The sequence below is a fragment of the Vicugna pacos genome, chromosome 19, assembly GCF_048564905.1.
Source record: "Vicugna pacos chromosome 19, VicPac4, whole genome shotgun sequence".
Lineage (NCBI taxonomy): Eukaryota > Metazoa > Chordata > Mammalia > Artiodactyla > Camelidae > Vicugna > Vicugna pacos.
The window spans coordinates 33,167,596-33,187,259 of record NC_133005.1 but is presented as its reverse complement, the minus strand read 5'-3'; the positions used below and the strand labels follow the sequence as shown (position 1 = coordinate 33,187,259).

The 19,664-nt window shown below is 40.7% G+C and overlaps 1 protein-coding gene across 2 annotated transcripts in view; it reads right to left on the bottom strand.

Moving 5' to 3' along the window:
• PKIG (cAMP-dependent protein kinase inhibitor gamma) overlaps window positions 1-15,328 on the bottom strand; it is a 63,316-nt gene extending 47,988 nt beyond the window's left edge. Inside the window, exon 1 of one of the 2 annotated variants that reach the window (XM_072944284.1) lies at window positions 15,199-15,328. The gene's annotated coding sequence lies outside the window, so the exon portion shown is untranslated. The remainder of the gene's footprint in view (window positions 1-15,198) is intronic. The other variant, XM_006202510.4, reaches the window with a different exon arrangement.
• Between the last annotated feature and the right edge of the window lie 4,336 nt (window positions 15,329-19,664).

Here is a 19,664-nt window from a genome sequence, read left to right as displayed (position 1 = left end):
ACACATCAATACATGTGATATACCACATTAACAAAAACAAAGGAGAAAAATCATATGACCATCACAGTAGATGCAGAAAAAGCATTTGACAAAAATCAACACCCTCTCATGATAAAAACTCTCAACCAATTAGGTGCAGAAGAAATGCACCTCAATATAATAAAGACCGTGTCTGACAAGCCCACAGCTAACATACTCAACAGTGAAAACCTGAAAACTTTTCCTCTAAGATCAGGAACCAGACAAGGATGCCCCACTCTTGCCACTTCTATCCAACACAGCACTGGGAATCCCAGTCAGAGCACAGTGACACGTTCAGTGGTTTCTGGCACCACATCAAAACCCCCAAATATTCAAACAGTCGGAGCACTTAAAAGATATAAGCTTCAGTAAATCCCTAAATCCCAAAACTATTACACTATTTTTTAACACCCTACTCTTAGAAAAGAAAAACGTCACATGTACTGTAGGTAATAAAAAAAATTCAATAAGGCAATTATTTTCCTTTGTTTCATCAGTGAAGTTGGGAGGTACTGCCTCTGCAGCCAGGCAGGCTTTCAGGAGGCTTTTTTCAAGATGCAGGCAGCCTGGGAGTCTTTCCAGGAAGACCTTGAAAAAAAACCAGTCTTCTGCACTCTCTGTAGACACTTCAACCCTACAAAGCATGTAGGGGTTTGTCCTCTGGTAAAAACATCTTAGGAATACAGAGATCCTGGACCCTTCCCAAGCTGGGTTCCCCACCCACCTGCAAACCACCATCTATTCCTGTTCCGTCCTGCTGGTGCCCCGCCCACCTCAGAAGGTTCTAAGCTAGCAAGCAGACAGCATCAAGTCTGGGCCCTACTCAAAAGCCGTTCCTCCCATTGCTGTCAGTATCAAAAGTCCTTACCCAAAATGGGGGGGTGGGTTGCAAGAGTGTATGTACTTTTCATGAGCACTTCACTGTTTGTAAAATTTGCCCCAGTTGAAAAAAAATTTTTTTTAATTAATAAACTGATCTACAATGCTCTGTATGATCTGGTCCTGCCAGCTTCTCCAAATTTAGCTTGTGCCAGACTTCTCCCTCATTTGACTGTCCTCTGGTCACACTGGAACTTATTTCAGTTCCTCCATGAGCAACCTCCTTCTCACCTCAAGGCCTTCACACATGTGGCCCTTTCTGCCAGGAATCTCAGCAGCCATCCTGCCCCATCCTACCCTCTTTCTTCCAGGTAAGTCCTATGCATCCAGCCAGTCTCAACTGGGGTGTCTCTTCCTCCAGAAGTCTTCCTTCCTCCCTTCATCCTCACGTACTAGCGTGTGCTCACATGAGCAGGTCAAGGCACTTCTCTGCTCCCTAGCATCCTCTACTTCCACCACAGCGTTTATTACAAACACACATTAGAAGAAAAGGCCCATGACAGCAGGCACCATGTTTTTACTATTCTCGTTGTAGCCCTAGCACCTAGCATGTCACAGATGATCAGTAAATATTCACTTAACGAATGTCAAATGAAGGCATAAGGACACTAGTCATTCTCATCTATTCCCTTCCTTCCCCATTTTACTGATTCTAATGTGCTGTCTGAATTCTGTCATCTAAAATCCAACTGTTAAGGCATCACAGGTCTGGCTCTAATTCTGCTCTGGTTTCCTATCTCAGAAGAAGAAAATTTCTAGGTTCAACAGAATTTAAGTTGACAACATGTGTTTAGTTGATTAACGTGTACATTTCAGGCACTGGTCCAATCTCTCAGCCAACAGGATTGGTTTGTCTAGACAAGATTTTTTTAAGAGACGTTTGGCTACCTGGCATTGGTCATCCTGGCCATTCCAAGGCAGCAGAGGCTTTATAGCCTTTCCTGAGATGGAATTAATGACGTGACACTTTCACGCTTTCAATTTTGGAAAGTAAAAAAAAAAAAAAAAAAGAAAAGAAAGAAAAGTAACCCGACTAAATTCCCTAACAATTCTCTCCCCTGCAAGGCTGTTATGAGGGGTAGGAAGGAAAATGAGAGGGATGAGTCAGTGTGAGTCAGTGTTAAGAAAAAAAAAACTGCTTCTGGTAAACAGTTTGCTCTTTTACAGACAGGATTAGGATTACCCGACTCCCACTGCTAAAAATACACAAATAACAGGTGGTATATATTATATAAGTAGTTCCAAAACAGAGACTCAGATCATTGACTCTAAAAAGGGAACAGTTAATCAGTGATGGGCCAGACCTTCCCTTGGGCCTGTTTCTTCTTGGAGAGGCCCCAAGACTAAATAAGTGTTTCCCTTAAGACAATGAAGATCCTAAATACATCTACTGCTAACTCAAGTGACGTTAAAATAGTCCTACTATGTGCTGATAACGGTGCCTGGCACTTCATATAATTCATCTTTAAACTTACAACAATCCTGTAGGATGGATATTATTATCAATGTTTTCTAGATAAAGAACTTGGAGTTTACAGAGGTTAAGTGATTCACCCACTGCACAGTGGCAGAGTATGACTTACATCTGACTTGGAAGCGCTTGTTTTCCTGGATCCCAAACTCAATTCAGAAATATGCATGAATCACCATACACAAGGCAATGTACCAGGCACTACAGGGGATGCAAGGGAACAAGAGGCACTCCAATTATCAGGAAAGCAAAAGTAAGAATCAAATAGGATTATCTAGGAGAGATTCATCTCTAGTTCCAGAATCTTGAACAAGGTCTGCCATGGAGGAGCTGCCTGGGGAATTATGACTGAAATATATGTAGGAGATACGGGAAAAACACAATCAAACGTAATGCAGGGCAGTCTGTGGTTAGTGTCACAAGAAAGAATGTGTTAACGGGGGTTTAGACTATATCTTGATGCAGGGCTCAGTGAGATCTACAAACGACATGACATTTGAGGTAAGCTTGACAAATGGACTTTGCCAGGCAATGCTGAAAAGTAGAGACTGGTGGAGTTCAGGGAGCTGCAGAGTTGGGATAAATCTTCCCGTGCCTCCAGCAAAATCAAGGGAAATAAAGCTGGGAAAGTAAACTGAGTGAGCCCTGAGTCAGCTTCAAGTCCCATTCTATGGAAAAGCACAAGAATTACAAATACTTCCTTGCTGATTCAGATCAAAACATGAGAAGATACACTTAATGGTTAAATAAATCAAGAACTATCATACAGCCTTTCTGGAGCAAAATGGTGGTAGTGGTAGTGGGGGCATAACTGAATAAATGAATATATGTATACAAATCCGGAATGAAAGGAGCACTACAGGCAAGTTGGACCCCCTCCATCCCCTCAACACTGAACTATTACAGTACGGGTTCTGTGACGAAGCATTTTCTTTTAATTTAAACTACAGCTCTCTCCTGAGGGGACTAGTCAGTCAATGACTCTCAGCAGGCCAAGTGGCTGCAGGGCCTTCTGGAAATGGGGGAGGAAGGGAGGGCATTTTTGGTTGTCACAATATTTGATTGCTTCTCACTCAAATGGGTATTTAATAGGTGAGGACCAGGATGTTAAAAGTCCAGCAAATTGTCAGGCAGTCTTAGAGAAACACAAATTGCTCTTACCCTGCGTGCCTTTCAAATACCAGGATATTCATGTAAGCAGAAAGACTATTTATAATTATCTGAGCCTAGAACAAAACTCCTTTTTACATCTAACAAAGTACTTTTACATGGAGGCAATGTATTTCCCAAAAATGCACAGGGAAGGAAGGGTGTAAATATCATGTGAAAGGAAGATAACACTCTTTTTTGTATTCAGGGGTGAATTATCATATCTGTAACATACTTTCAAAGAGTTCCGTAAAAACTGAAAAACATACATATATGGAGATAAAAGCAAATGCAGCAAAATGTTAACACTGTTTGATTTAGGCATCTGATACAGGTGTGCACTGTACTCTAATTTTTTTCTCTATTTTTTTGAAATTTTTTGTAATAAAAAGCTGGGGAAAATCCATCTAGCCCTCATTATTAAGATAGTGGTCATATTAGAAGCTAAAAGCACACCAGATTCTAGATCTTTCCTTCCCCATGCCTCAGTTTTCCTATCTGTAACATGAGGAATAATAGTCTCAACCTCACAGAGCTGTTAAAAAGGATTAAGTAAGTTAATGGAAGCTGCTGAGACCAGAGCCTGGCACAGAGCAGCCACTCCTGAAGTTACAGCAATTACCATCAAACCCCAGTGAACAGTCACCCACCCACACACCTGCCCATCTCTCCATCCTGATTATTTGTACAAAGAGAAAGGTGGGAATGTCTTGACCAAGAGTCATTTTCACACCATTTCCTTCCAATCAGATCCTTTCTCTCTCTTCTCCTTCTTGAATCTGTTCCAGACAGACAGATCCTACTAGCCTCTGACACTCCAGCCCATTTTTTTCCTATCATCTCTTGACCTTATTCTCTCCCCATCCCACCTGAACACCTTTCCTTCTTCCTTCCCCAAATTCCTACTCATCCTTCAGGACTGTGGTCCTTTAGGCTGGCAAAGCAAGGAAAAGGAAAGCATCATTGCAGACCAGGACTTTGGTCCCAGCATCAGAGCAGAATTCCAGTGAGCTACGCTGGACCTGTCATTCATAGTGTTCCTTCGCTTAGAACCTTTCAGTACCTCCCACTGTACCTAGAATGAGATCCAGACTCCTCATCACGGTCTACAAAGCCTGAGGTGACCCGGGCTCTACTGTGAAACTGTCCCACACCCGCTGTCACTGCCTATCCTCCAGCATCATGGTTCTATCTGTCCTTCAAGCAGGACAAACTCACCTCTATTTTAAGCCCTTTGTGCCTGTGGCTTCAAGACACAGTTCTACTAATTACGACCAGGTGATCACAGATAAGCTACTCAGTCACTTTGAAATGCAGCTTGCTCATCCACAAAATTTAGTCATTCAGGAAATAGTTATCAAGTGCCTACTACGTGTATGTTCTACTCTAGGCACAGGAGACAAAGCAATGAATAGAACAGACAAGGTTTCCACTCTCTTCAGTTCACCTTCTATTGGACAAAAGTCAACTAAACAAACAAACAAATTTCAGACAGAAGCAAATTCTATGAAGAAAGTTAAACAGAGTACGAGGACAGGTGAACAAAAGCAAGTGGTCCGGGAAGGATGCCTTGAGGAGGTGGCATTTGAACTGTTAATTATTATTATTAAAGGAAACTGGATAAACGGTACATGGGATCTCTCTGTATCTTTTACAACAGCATGTGAATCTATAATTATCTCAAAAAGTTAAAAAAATCACCCTGGCTACTATGCAGAGATGTATCTACATACTTACATGCATATATAATATATATATATATATATATATATATATATATATATATATATATATATATACATACATAAAAAACTTTTAACTTTAATGATCTGTTTTATTTAACCCAGTATTTCTAAAACACCATCATTTCAACATGTAATCAATGTAAAAATTATTGACATATTCTTTATCTTTGTACTAAGTCTTTGAAATACCTTGTGTATAATATAGCTCATACCAGCCACATTTCGTAATTATGAAAATCCAAAGTTTTTCACATCAACTCTCCCAATTTAAATTTTAATTAGAAGTGGCATATCTTCTAAGACAACATTGGCTGGATGACTACCAGAGATGATGTGTGCTGGATTCTCAGAAAAGAAATATCACCAAAATATACTGGAATCCCAGGAAAAAGAATCAAGTAAAGAGACTGTGTAATAAAACGTTTTACTAGAACAGTCTATGGGAACTAAAGCAAAGAGATCATATGTCATTGGTTCAAAGAGTGGAATTAGGGTCTTGCTCTTTTTGAGATTAAAGCTGCATTTTATATTTATTTGTTTTTGTTATTTGGAGATATGGAATGGGGGTTTAGTTTGTTTGAATGAAGAAGTTTATAAAAGTCCAACTTGCCATAAACCACAAACGGCAAGGCCAAATTTTTACTAAGTGAAAGAATAAAAATCAGACTTTTAAAAAGTCAAACCTAATGGCAAGTGGTAGTTTGAAAAGGGAGTATCTTCCTGAGAATTAAGTTTAGGGCACTGACTTTCTGCCCTCGACTTACGTAATTCTCATAGCCAGGAGACATGACAGTTGATTGTCCTGTCCAAACAAACACTGCAGAAATTTATTATAACCATCAGGGATATTCCATTTCTCTTCCCACAGTATCTACTAATTCTTATCTCAGACAGATGTCTGTGTTTGTGTGTGTGTGTGTGTGTGTGTGTGTGTGTGTATGTGTGTGTTCTTTGGATGAATGTTCTGCATGATTAGAATTCTTTGCAGTACTGAGCAGAAAGCAAAGTGTTTAAAACTTCGTCTTCATTTAAAAGAAAACTGACTTTTTAAAGAGTAATTCTGGCTTTCGGAAAGCTATTTTAAATTAGGAGTTGAGCAAAGTGTTATAAGAAAAATACAGACAAATGAGGATACTGTTTATATTTCAAAGATGGTGAAACAGATTCTGCCACAAAATTTTTCCAACATTAATCCCCAGCAAACTGTTCCTTAGGAAAACTATTTTTATTCCTTTATCAACTTGGTTGATAAGTATTTCATTTCCAGTGCAAATATGGACAAGCTATATAAAGCGAAACTGTTTTCTCATGCCTTAGAAATAAACATTTTGCAAATAGAAATGAAGCTTATTGTGCTATAATATTTATTTGCTAGGCTGACAAATGACTTTGGGGCCCACGGATAACAGGAAGTCTTAGAATGAGAGTCCATGCAAGGTACAGGCTTGACTTCCAAAAAACACAGTCCCTCTGGACCAGAACACCACTCCAGAAAATTGTGATTAATGTTAATGAAGCCAGAACATATTTACATGCATTATTCCACTGCCTTGTGTGGTAGAGAAGATGCTAATAACATTCTTATTTTTCAGATGAAGAAAATGAAGCTCAGAAAGTTTGATGTCCAAGGTTACCAAGTTAGTGCCACGGCCACCCAATTCAGCTCCCTCAAGCTATGGGGTAGTGACAGTAATGGCAATGACAGTAATGGCGGTGGTGGTGGCAGCATGTCAGCTGCACTCACCATGTGCAGGGCATTGTTCACTGTTCATGTGTCAACTCATGAAACCCTCATAACAACCCCATGAGGGAGGCAGGCAGGTCTGTCTTTGGGCCACTGGCCTCCTCTTTCTCCACCCTGCCTGTCACTCACACCCTGCTTCTTTCTCCATAAAATGGGAAGTCTTAATGTTCCCTCTACCCTAACCCAAAATTGGTTCTAAAATGTTAATTGTTGCAGCTAGATGATGTGTAATGGGGGTTTCTTTACACTATTCCCTCTATCTTTGTTTATGTTAAAAAATTACTTTATAAACATTTAACATTTTTTGCTCTAACGTGGAACCTGACCTATTGAAGGAGCTGGCAGACTATCCACTAACAATGAATTCGAAGGAAATGTTACGAAAGACGGCTATGTGATAACAGAAAGGGGCAGTGATTTATTCATTCATTCCATGAACATAAGCTGAGGGCCCACGCGTTAGGATATGTAAAAGTCCAGTGAAGAACTGCTGTCCTCAACAAACTAAGTCTAGTAGCAGATACAAAATGAATGCAAAAATAATTATAAAGGAGGACTATTTATGAGAAATGCTATAAAAAGAAAAGTTCAAACAAAGTGCTATGTGAATTGGAAAAAGAAGTCACATCAGGACAAATTCCATTACACCAATTTTTTAGGGCAGTCCAAACTTTTTGGTGCATTAAACACTAAATATTGTATCTAAAATCAGCAAGTGGCCCGCAAGAAGAAATAGAACTAAATCCTAAAACAAAATTTGTGCTGAAATGCCCACATGCCCTCTTTTATTGTATTTTAATGATTTTCAGACTGAAATCCAGGCCTCTTCGTGAAGAGGGGTCAAAAACTTCTCCCAAGTCCTTGGATTAAAACATAGTGACCTGGGGAGGGTATAGCTCAAGTGGTGGAGCACATGTTTAGCATATACAAGGTCCTAGGTTCAATTCCCAGCACCTCTGCTAAAACAAACAAAAAAGGGAAACAAATAAACCTAATTACCTCCCTCCCCTACAAAACAACCCTTAAATACATTTTAAAAAAAATCTAGTACAACTGTGACCCTCATTTTACAAATAAGAAAATTGAGACATGGTGAAGTTAAGTGACTTGCCTGAGATCATACAACTAGTAAATGGCAGAGTGAGAATTCAAACCCAGGCAGTCTGGTTCCCGCCAGGCTGGGGACTCCAACCACTAAAACTCCCTGAAACCAAAAAGGTGGGAGCTGCAGTGTGCCGTTGCTCCAGAGCAGTGCTGGTCCCACACAAGTTTCTCTAGTGATGGAAACCTTTTATACCTGGGCTGTGAATACAGTAATCACTAGTCATATGTGGCTACTGAGATTGAGAAACCGGATTTTTAGTTTAATTTTAATTAACCAAAATTTAAACAGCAATATGTGGCTAGTAGCTATCATACTGGATAGCATAGTAGAGTTATCTACTAGTCAAGAACATTCAGAGGGCCGTGGGAATTAAACACTAAGTCTTCTAGTGAGAATAGAGAGGGTCTGTCAGCATCCATTAAGTGGAGACTGGTGAAAAAGCTTCTACTGTATAGTAACTAACATGAAAAGATACTCATGATGTGGTTAAATGGAAAATATGAATTATAAAACATAAAAAGTATGAGCTCATAATCTGATTAAACAACCATGAACAGAAAGACAGTGAACACATACGAAACTGTGCTTTCCTCCACGTGGAGGGCATGGCGGACACTAAGGGCTGCCTTCCGTGGTGGGCACTGCATGTTGTCAGACCTGTAGCTATTTCCCCTCCCTCTCTTGTTGGGAACAGCGACGTATCCAGCGAAGAAACCTCATTCACAGCCTCCCTCCAGATACAAACAATTAATGAGATGTAAACTGTACGTGTTGGTGGGGACTTCTGGAAATCTGAAGGGTGTCTTTTGCCCTCCCCTCTCCTACTTCTTCCTGCATCAAGGAAGGACTGTTTGGTTAGCGAGCCAGAAGCCCACTTGTGACCACAAGGTGACCAAAGAGTGCCAACTATGTGACAAGAATGATGGAGCAGAAAGAAAGAAAGATCTAGGCTGTGGCAGTGTGGAACTGCCATGCCAGCAACAGACTGCCAATTTTGGACTTCATGCTTTTTTTGTGGTTGGGGGGAGTAAGTTGTTTTTTTAAGTGGCGCTACTGGGGATTGAACCCAGGACCTCCTGCATGCTAAGCATGCCCTCTACCACTACCCTCCCCCATAATGCTTTTTTTAAAGAATAATAAATAACTTGTCTTATTTAAAGCCCTGTTATCAGCAACCAACACAATTCCTAGCTGACCAATCTACTCAGTGTCTGTTCTCCTACTCACAGAAAAACTTCCTTTCCAACAGAAATAAAATTCTGTTCCATTAAAAAAAAATATGCTGGAACTCCTCTCCCAAATAACTTCCTCAGCCTCCCAACTGCCAGCCAACTAGGTAGTAACCTACAGTTTGAAAAGCACTGATATAGCCAGCCCCTTGCAGTGCAGTTTTGCCAACACATAAAACCAATCCAGGAAAGCAATATTGTAACTAACTAGTATTGGACAGAGCACACAGGCTGTTTTCTTAAAAAAAAAAAAAATATATATATATATATATTAAGCTGAATTATTAACTGAGGGGATTTCCTCCACCCACCAGGGGGGAAAATACATGACAGCTGTGCAAAGGCTGCTTTAAATCAGGAGACAGTAGGATTTAACAGAGCACATGACTTGGCGTCAGAAAACCTGGATTTATCTGCAACCCCTAATAAAATAATAGATCGAGGCAATGATCATTAATAGCTGGTAAAAACCATTCTGTGAAAGGCTGATGAGAAACTTATAATGGATGGATCATGCTAACAAACACTTGAACCCAATGATCAATTCCAGTATCACAAAAAGTGAGAAAACTAGACTTTACTGGCTGCCAGTGTGATGCACAGCAGCATCCACAAAGCATAATGGCCAAAAAAAATAAAGGGACTCAAGGAACACATTAAAGGAATCTAATCAGCCAAATCCAGAATGTGAGCAGTTGTACAGGACAAATGACCTAATTTTTCAACAAAAAAAGGGGGGTGGGAAGATAAACTGCCATAGATTCAGACACTTAAGAGACTATCACCCAGGTGAAATAGGTGGTCCTTGTCTGGATTCCAATTCAAACAAACCAACTGTAAAAAGACATTTATGAGATAATTGAGGAAACTGAATACCAAATAGATATCTGGTAATATTTAGGAATTACCACTGTTCATTTCCTTAGGTGTGATAATATTGTGATTATAGGGGGGGAAAGGAGGAGAAAAAATCCTTATCTCTTAGATGCATATTAAAGTCTTTATAGATGAAATGATACAATGTCTAGGATTTGCTTTAAAATAATCCAAGGTGGGGAGGGAGGAGGGCATATAGATCAAATAAAACTGACCATATGTTAGTATCTTTTGAAGCTGGAGTATGAGTATAAGGTATTTATTATACTATCTTTTCTACTTTTGTATATGTTAAGAACTTTCCATAATAATAAGCTATAATACAAAATGAAAATAAGAAAACCCAGATTCAAACTCCAGAGTTTATTAGATGTAGGAGCTGGGAGGTTTCTTAAATCATCTGATTTTCAATTTCCTCATCCAAAAATAGGACTGATAATCCCTGTCTCACAGAATTATTAGGAAGAATGAAATGAGATCATGGGTTCACATCTTTGGGATATGCAGCTCTTATAAACTGCAGAATGCTTACAATTGTCAGCACAACAGTTAGTTTCCTCTGTGATGCTCTGGAAGCAGAGAGAGATCATAGTTTTTTGAGTATGTAAGCTGAATCCATTTGGACTCTTTAAGATTTTTTGTTTTGCAGTAGCCCCTTAGTAAGACACTGTTTACTTTTTTACTGGCCCCCTTCTCCTCAAAGGAGTGTCAAAGATATCTGCAATAAATTGAAGGTCTCTAACCTGAGTTGTTTATATTTCTTGTTTACCTTCCTAATTATATTTCCCCTGCTAAAGGCAGAAAGGATATTTACAGGAGACTGTGTTGTTAAAATAAAACTGAACACAATTAGGGATCAATATAATCCAAATAGAACTTCGTTTAAAATACTCCAGGTGCTTTTAGAAGAATAAATATGTATCTTTCAGCACTAATGCTTCATCTCAAATAAAAGGAAGTTAACAGAGGTTCAAGTCTAAGTAACACAAAGGGAAATTTGGCACAATCTTGCTTCAGCTTGCAGAATGAGTTGGCGGGAGCCAAAGTGACCTTTCTATAATGCGAATCTGATTAAGTCATTTCCCTTCTTTTCAATGGTTTCCCCCTGCTTTCAGGAAGGGTTCAAACTCCTGAACAAAAAGGCTCAGGTGGCTCTCCCAGCCTTATTTTCTCCCTCCTCCCCTAGTCTAAGCCTCTTCTCCCTACAGGCCTCCGTTTCATTCTCCACTCCTTACTTCCTTAACTCTTGGTTGTCAAGTCCTATTGATTCTCCTGAAATGTCTCTCAAATCTGCCCACTCCGTTCCATTCCTGCTGCCGCTGCCCTAGATCAGGTCTTTTTCTTTTTCCTTTTTTACCTTTACTCCCCCATCTCCCCAAATAGGATGTATCCTTATTGCTTTTTCTGATTATGAAAGCAATTTACACTCATAAAAAAATAAGGCAATAAGGAAAGGAATAAAAGTCTCCATGATCTCATGACACAGACATAAAGAACTTATTTTTCTGGCCCACATATGTTCATAGTAGCATTATTCACAATAGTCAAAAGAGGGAAGAAACCTAAATATCCTTCTATGGAATGGATAAATAAAATGTGTTCATACATACAATAGAATATTATTTAGCCTTCAAAAGGAAGGAAATTCTGACACATGCTACAACAAAGGCAAACCTTGAGGACATTATGCTAAGTGAAATAAACCCATCACAAAAGACAAATACTGCATGATTCCACTTATATGAAATATCCAGAATAGTCAAATTCATAGAAACAGAAATGGCATTTATAATGGTGGTTGCCATGGGCTGGGGGAGGGGGGAATGTGGAGTTGTGCTTCTAACTGGTATAAAGTTTGTTCTGCAAGATTAAGAAGTTCTGGAGGTTGATTGCACAACAATGTGAACATCTTTAACGCTACTGAAATACACTACACTTAAAACACTACTAACTTAAAAATGTTCATGATAAAAAATGGTTACGATAAATTTTACATTATGGGTATTTTACCACAGTAAAAATAATGTTTCAAACAACTCATCTTCCTAGACATTTTTCCTATAAGTATGTATGTACACACTTAAAAATAACAAAAATAGAAACCTACTGTAATCTGCTTTTCACACCTAACCATATGAAGTAAACATCTTTCTCATATATATAGCTCCCACATCATTCTTTTTTAATGGCTAATAGTACCCATCATATGACTGCACCCTAATTTAACCAGTCTGTTTTCAATTTTTCAATATTATAAAAACATCAGTCAACATCTTTGCATATTTTCTCCTTATGTCTCATAATAGACATCTGTTTTGTTTTGTTTGTTTTTTACATGCCCTTTTTCTGCTATCAATACCCCAATTTTCCCAAAGGAAAAAAAAAAAAAAAAAAAACCTCCACCTCCCTCCTCCAGCCAACTCATTCTTTTGGCTAGTATGGACACATTTAAACTTTATTCCTAGGTATTTATTTTTCATGTTGCAATTGTCATTTCTCCTACAATTCCATTTTCTGAATATTACTGTTGGTATGAAGCAATTGCCTTTTGTCTATCCCACAGCTGCTGGTTCACTTAACCTTATCCTATCTAATTATTTTTTATGCAATTCTTTTGAATTTTCTTGGGAGATAATCATATTGTAGGTAGACAATCATATCATTTAGGGAGTGATTAAAAGCAAAAGCTAGGCTCAGGCTGACCTGGATTCAAATCCGGTGTGACCTTGGCTAAGCATTTTTACCTCCATTTCCTCATCCGTAAGCTGGGAATTATACTAGAGGCTATCTCCAAGGGTTGTTGTAAAGATCACATTATGGAAAGTCCAAAACACAGTATTAGTTCAATAAATGTCTGCTATCTCACGAGAATGAAGACTTAACTTTCTCTCCACATTTGCATCTTTCATTTATTTTTTCTGTTATGCAGCTGCACTCCTTTTCTGCAATTACCTTGCTTCCCACTTCTTCAAAAAAGTAGACACCATCAGACTCTTCAAAGGGTCTGTCCTGTGGATCTCATCCACTGTCACGTCCTCTGCAAAGTTGTGTCACTGATTTATCTTTCCATCTCCTGTATTTTCTCAGCCTCTCCCTCACTACTGGCTCTTTGCCGTCAGCCTCTAAATCTGCTCAGCCTTTAAATCTGCTCGTGTCTCTCTCCTGCTTAAAAAGACTTCACCTGATTCCCAATCACTCTCCAGCCTCTCTGGCGTCTCTTCACAGCCAGACTTCTTGGAGCTGCCTACACTTTGTCTTTACTTTCTCACATCCCACTCTCTCCTCATCCCACTGACATATTACATTGAACCTTTGGAAGCTGCCTATATTACAGATTCCACCCCCATCATTTCACCAAATTTGCCCAATTAGGTCCTCAGTGACCTCTATATTTATTTATCCAAAAGGCACATTTTAACATTTAACTTATTTTACTTGAAATCCGAGCAGCATCCAGCAACATTGACCTCTTCCTTGGGTTTTTATTACTACACTCTCCTAGCTTTCCTCCCATTCTCTGGCCATTTCTTCCTGGTGTAGTCTAAATGAATGGTTCTGCCGAGCGTGTGCAACACACTGGTCTTGCATGATCTGGGCCTTAAAAAAAAAATCTCACTGCTTGGGTCTCTTCTTATACTGATTAAGTTCCAGTTGTACTACACTGCTTTTTTTCTCCACAAATGTACCTTTGAATACGTCTGGAATACATGCCATGAGGAAAGGAACCTGATTCCTTACTACCCACACAGTGCCTGGCATGCAGCTGATGCTTAATAGATATTTTTTGAATGGCCATAAATGAATAGCTGCAATGTGAGAAACAGACTGGAGGAGTCATGAGACCAAGAGAGGAGAACAACAACAACAACAACAAAACCCAGTCTTTGGAAAACATACTGCTGATCAAACATACACAACACACACTCACTGCCTGCTTTAAATCCTCTGATGCTCCCCACTAACCCCCACGATAAAGTCCAAACTCCTCAAAATTTATAAGGAGATGAAAGGTAAGTCCTTCAGAAGGGCACCTGCTGAGCTGTCAAACACATCTAGCCAGACTACTTCCACTTCCCAGAATCTGTCTCTAACAGGCTGTGAAATCCCTCAAATGCCCAAGAAGACGGCACTCTCTCTCCAGGATCCTGCGCTGGCTGTTCTGTCTAGAACACTGTGCACTCCACCAGCTTCATCTTCTGCCAATACAAAGGCAGTCTTCATGTCTCATTTTGGAAGTCCTCTTCTTTTGGAACCTGTCTTTGACCATCCTCCCCAACCTCGTCTCCGGAAATCTGGGTTAACCGCTTTCTCTGTGCATTCACAGTCCCCGGTATGCCCCAAATCATAGCTGGAACCGCAATGAATTCCTATTTATACAGTAAAACTGTGGAGTTCCCAGAGGACAAGATGTTTCATTGACTTTTTTACCCCTGGCAATCAGCCCAGGCCCTGGCACACGGTACAGGCTCACTGATGGACCTCCCTGTAGTAGCAGTAGTAATAATAAAAGCTCTCAAGCATTGAGGACTTACCTGCAAAGACTTGAAATATAAATTTATTTTGTAATAACCTTCTAAGACAGGTGCTATCATCCCCATTCTGCAGATGGAAAAACTGATGTACAAAGAAGTCAATCCCCTCTGGCCCCAGAAGAGTCGCACAGACGTACATTTTCTGCAGTTTAGAGTTATTCCTCGACTCCCAAATAAGATGGGCTTTTTTTTTTAAAAAGAAACTTTCGCATCAGGCCAGTGGTCCACAAACATAATCAACAGCCCAAAGCGAACTCCATGCCAGCGCCAGGCGGGGGTAAAGGCCACGAGGGGGCGCCGCCCCGGCGCCTATGGGCGGGGAATAAAGGTCAGGCCCCCGTCTCCTTCCCGGGGGTCCCCCCGTGGCCCAGCCCCTCGACCGCCGCGACAAGTCGACGCCTCAAGCCGTGCCTTTGGGCCGCCTCTGCTCCCCCGGCCCCTGCTCACCTGCCGTCCAGCCGCCAGCCGATCCGGGCCGCCGGCCCGCAGCGCCTCCCCCGGGCTGCCTGGCGCCCGCCGCGCGCAGCGGAGACCGTTGCCTTGGCGACCGGAGCTGCCGAACTCCCGCGGCTCGCGCTACGGCGGCTCGAAGGGGACCAGGAGGCGTCACGTCCCCTTCCGCAGCCCCCGAGCGGGCGGAGGGGTGGAATCGGGTGGCAGTCGGAGTCCTGGGCGGTGAGGGACCCGGCTGGGGACTGGCAGCTTGGAACTTGGCCCCGAGGGAAGAGAGAAAGAAGGAAACGTTTCGGGGAAAGGGGGACACAAGGCCGGAGGAAGACTTGTGCTTCGAAGCTTGCACGTGCGTGCCTCAGTTTCTCTCTCGGTCACCTGAGATGGAGTCCATGCTGGGAGATGACGGAGGCGCAGGCAGAAGCTGGCTAGACTGGGAATATTTAAAGACGTGAAAACTGATGTGGGAGGGGTGGCACATGCCTCTCTCTTTAATTTCCAAAGCAGTGATGTGGCAAAGAATTAAAAAAAACAAAAACAAAACAAAAAAAACTTGTTTCTTTGGGCTCAAAGTGGGAATTAGATCACCAGATTTAATTTTAGTATGGAAATTATTTAACTTGTGACCAGTAGTTATACTTTGTGGAATAATCCTGCAGATAATACTGAAACATGAGCATAAGAGATACTCATTGCTCCATTGTAACAGCAAAAGAGTTGAGACGTCTAAACGTCCATCGATAAGGGATTAACTAAATTATGTCACATCCATAAAATGGATCACCATAGCAAGAATTAAGAGGAGCAGAAGGATAGATGTAGATACAGTTTAGATACAGACCTTCCTTCAAGCTATGCATACAGCAATAGTCTCCTAACTTTATCTTTGCTTCTAACTTTTACTTCCAACCCTGCCCCAGTCTATTCTCCACCTAGGATCCAAAATGATCCTTTTAAAATGTAAACATGATCATGTCCTTCCTGTTCAAAACCTTTTAGTATGCTGAACAAAATCTAGAGTTACCATGCTCAACAACAGACTCCCAAGTGAACTACCTCCCTGGATATCGGTCCAATCCCATCTCTCACCACTTTCCCTCTCGTCCATGCTCCAGCCACCCTGGCTTGTAAAGAATGCTTCCATCTCGAGGCCTTTCCTCTTGCTGTTCTGTGTTAGGACCGCCCTTCCTCCAGATATCCCCATGACTTGCTTCCTCACTTCCTTCAAATCTCAGCTCAAAATGTCAGGCCTTCAAAAAGACCTGCCCTGGTGGGAGAGTATAGCTCAGTGGTAGAGTGTGTGCTTAGCATGCAGGAGATCCTGGGTTCAATCCCCAGTACTTCCATTAAAATGAATGAATAAACCTAATTACCTCCTCCCCTCCACCCAAGAAAATAAAATAATAAATAAATAAAAATACATAAAGTGTTTTTGTTTTTTTTAAAGAAGACCTGTCTTGACTATATTTAAAATAGCAGACCCCACCAACTCTGTCTTCTCTCCTGGTTCATTTTTTATTTTTTCACAGCTCTTGTCACTATCTGATCTTATATTTTACATTTGTTTGTTGCCTGTCTCTTTTCACTAAAGCATAAACTTTAAAGGGCAAGCATTTTGTTTGTTCCTTGCTGTTTTCCCATCACTGGGAAGTGTGTGGCACATAGTAACAGCATGGTGAGTACTTCTTGCATGAATGAATAAGTTAAGTGAAATAAGCAATGTGCAACACCAGGTGGTTGGAATGCTACTATGGGTAAAAAGGGAGTGGTAGATAATACCTATATTGCTGGCATAGGCATACATGAACTCTGGAAAGAGACCTGGGAGGTGCTGAGGACTAAGCTAATACATCTTCACTGTATGTTCTTTTATACAGTATTTTTTGTTGTTGTTGTTAATAGAAATACTAGGAGTTGAACCCAGGACCTTGTGCATGCTAAGCCTGTGCTCTACCACTGGGCTATATCCCCACCTCCCATACAGTATTTTTAAAAATCAAGTACATACATTATCTTTTCAAACAACATATAGGAGTGTAGGTAATCAGATTATTCCACCCCAAAATATGCCACTTTGGCATAAGGATTATTTACAGCAGAAGACAACTGAGAAGTAGACACAGAAAAGTTCTCTGCCCTCTCCCTATAAATTACCCTTTGTAAGGTATCCCCCATCTCCTCTCCACCAGGAAGGGCAAAAGTTAATCACAGGAGACAACTCTAGATAGACTATCAGTGAGAGGAAGCTACAAAACAAACCTTACTAAGACAATCCTTATCTTCCATCAGTTTCTCACATATGTTTACCTTCCCACAGGCTGACTCCTAAAAGCCATAAACCCTTTTCCTTCGTCCTATCACATCTCTACAAATTTTAATTTACCCCTCTCTGTCAGAATGATATAAAAGCCTCCTTGCCTAGCTGGCCCAATCACTGAAATTCAGAAGGTAGGGGGAAGACAACCTAGTTTTGACAATAGGAATATGAGAGGGGCTATTTTGGGTGACAGTGAGCCCCCCACTCTATAGGGGATGTTGCTGAGGGGTTCTTGCATGAGGTGGGAAATTAGAATAGATGCTCTGAAAGATCTGCCCTCCCTCACCATTGCCACCTAGATGAGGCACACTTAACCACTTCAGGTCAGAAACACTGAGACGGGCAGGGTCCCACATTTGGGAGGACTAATGCTTGCAGGTCAGGATGTGAAAAACTCTTCAGCTGCTGGTGAGACCCACTGTTCCTCACTGAACATAAAAAAGTGTTCAATGAATATAAACAAATATCAGATGAGGCTACTCTGTAGTTGGAACAAGGCAATAGATAAGGCCACTCTGGAAACAAATATGACTCAACATCTTCTTCCAACATGAGTGGGTCCTGCTTCTTTTTCAAGGACAACTCTGGCCCTGTTTTAATCCTCCTACCTTCTGGATAAAAATTAAGATATCTAATTATTGAATTGTTCCTGCTTCTTGACTCTGTCCAGTTCAAAATTGTTCCCCACTTCCTTAACCTCTTCTCTGCTCCTTAGAGATACCCAGCACAAACCCAAATCCTACAACAAGCTTTTCCCAATTCCCTCTTACCAAGATACCTCATGGCTTCTCTTAATGTGTTCTCCCTTAATGAACAAGCTAAATAACTCTAATTCTTTTTGACTATGGTATGTTCCTGGTAGAATTGGATCATGGACTTTATCACAGTCTTAGCTTTTTTTCTGCCCAGTCCAATGCTGTCCAGACAGAAAGAAGGAAGGATTTTAAGGGTTCCCTGGAAGATTCAGTGGTCCTGAAACAGCCTGACTTGGGCAGGTAATTTGGGGGGCAAAAAGAAAGAAGGGCTGAGGTAGGAATTAGGAAAGCTTGAGTAATTCTTCTTCCTCTGCCATCAACCCTTTCTGTGGCCTTAGGCAAACCATTTCACTTTGAGTCTTTTCCCATTTCTTTCTGTACAAAAAGAGATTCAAATATATTTCTAAAGCTTCTTCCAATCTAAATATTCTAGGATCCAAACTCTACAGGTTCTCATACTGCCAGGTAAATGTTCCCCTACACTAGTCATTTGTATAACGTTGTCACCATTGTTGCCATATCTACATACCACCTGTACTGTTATGGACATTAGTAAATAATTTTTCAAAATTTTTTCTTTAAATGGACTCTTAATTTTTACTTAAATTTACAAAGGAAAATTTACACCACTGCTTAAGTGGAAATCAAGCATTGCTTGGTAGAAGTGTAAGAATTTCTGCAAATCCACACATACACAAACCCTAAAACAATGTTATTTAACTGTAGAGTGGTTACCTTTGGATGATATTTGGAAAGTGAAGCCTTCACTCTGTTAAAAAGGGAGATAAGCAAATGTTAGAAAAAATGTTAAATACGTACTAGTCTCAAACACATTTTCTCTTTAATTTGAAGCAAGACTTTCTCATCCTGCCTTTCAGTGTTATTTAATGACCGAGACATGCATCCTTGGATCCTTTCATTTATCCCAAATGGCTTATTTATCCCCCATTTTAGGAAACAGTGCCTATCTCTCCTGCTTCACTTGGGCTCATCCTTCAGGTCTTAGACTAAATATAAATTCCTCAGATTAGATATAAAGTCCTTCCAAGACTACTCCCCAACTACCTTCCCCCTACATAGTAGGCATTGAATAAACTTTTATTGAAAGAATATTCCCTCACGCTACTTTTTCATTGTAGTCACCAAAGTATGTCATGGTATGTTTCTGTTCATCATCAGTCTCTTCTTAACTTGACCATAAATTCTCATGCACTTCTGTACCCCAAATCTTGACACATAGTGAGCTCCCAGTGAATACAAATGAGATGAAAGAATAAAGCCTGCTCTGCTCCTTTATTTAGGTTTAGCCCCGCCTCCTCCCCAGCCCCGCCTTCTCCTCCTACCAATGACTGGTGCCTTCTCGGCAGCGGCCGCGGGCGATGGGCGGGGCC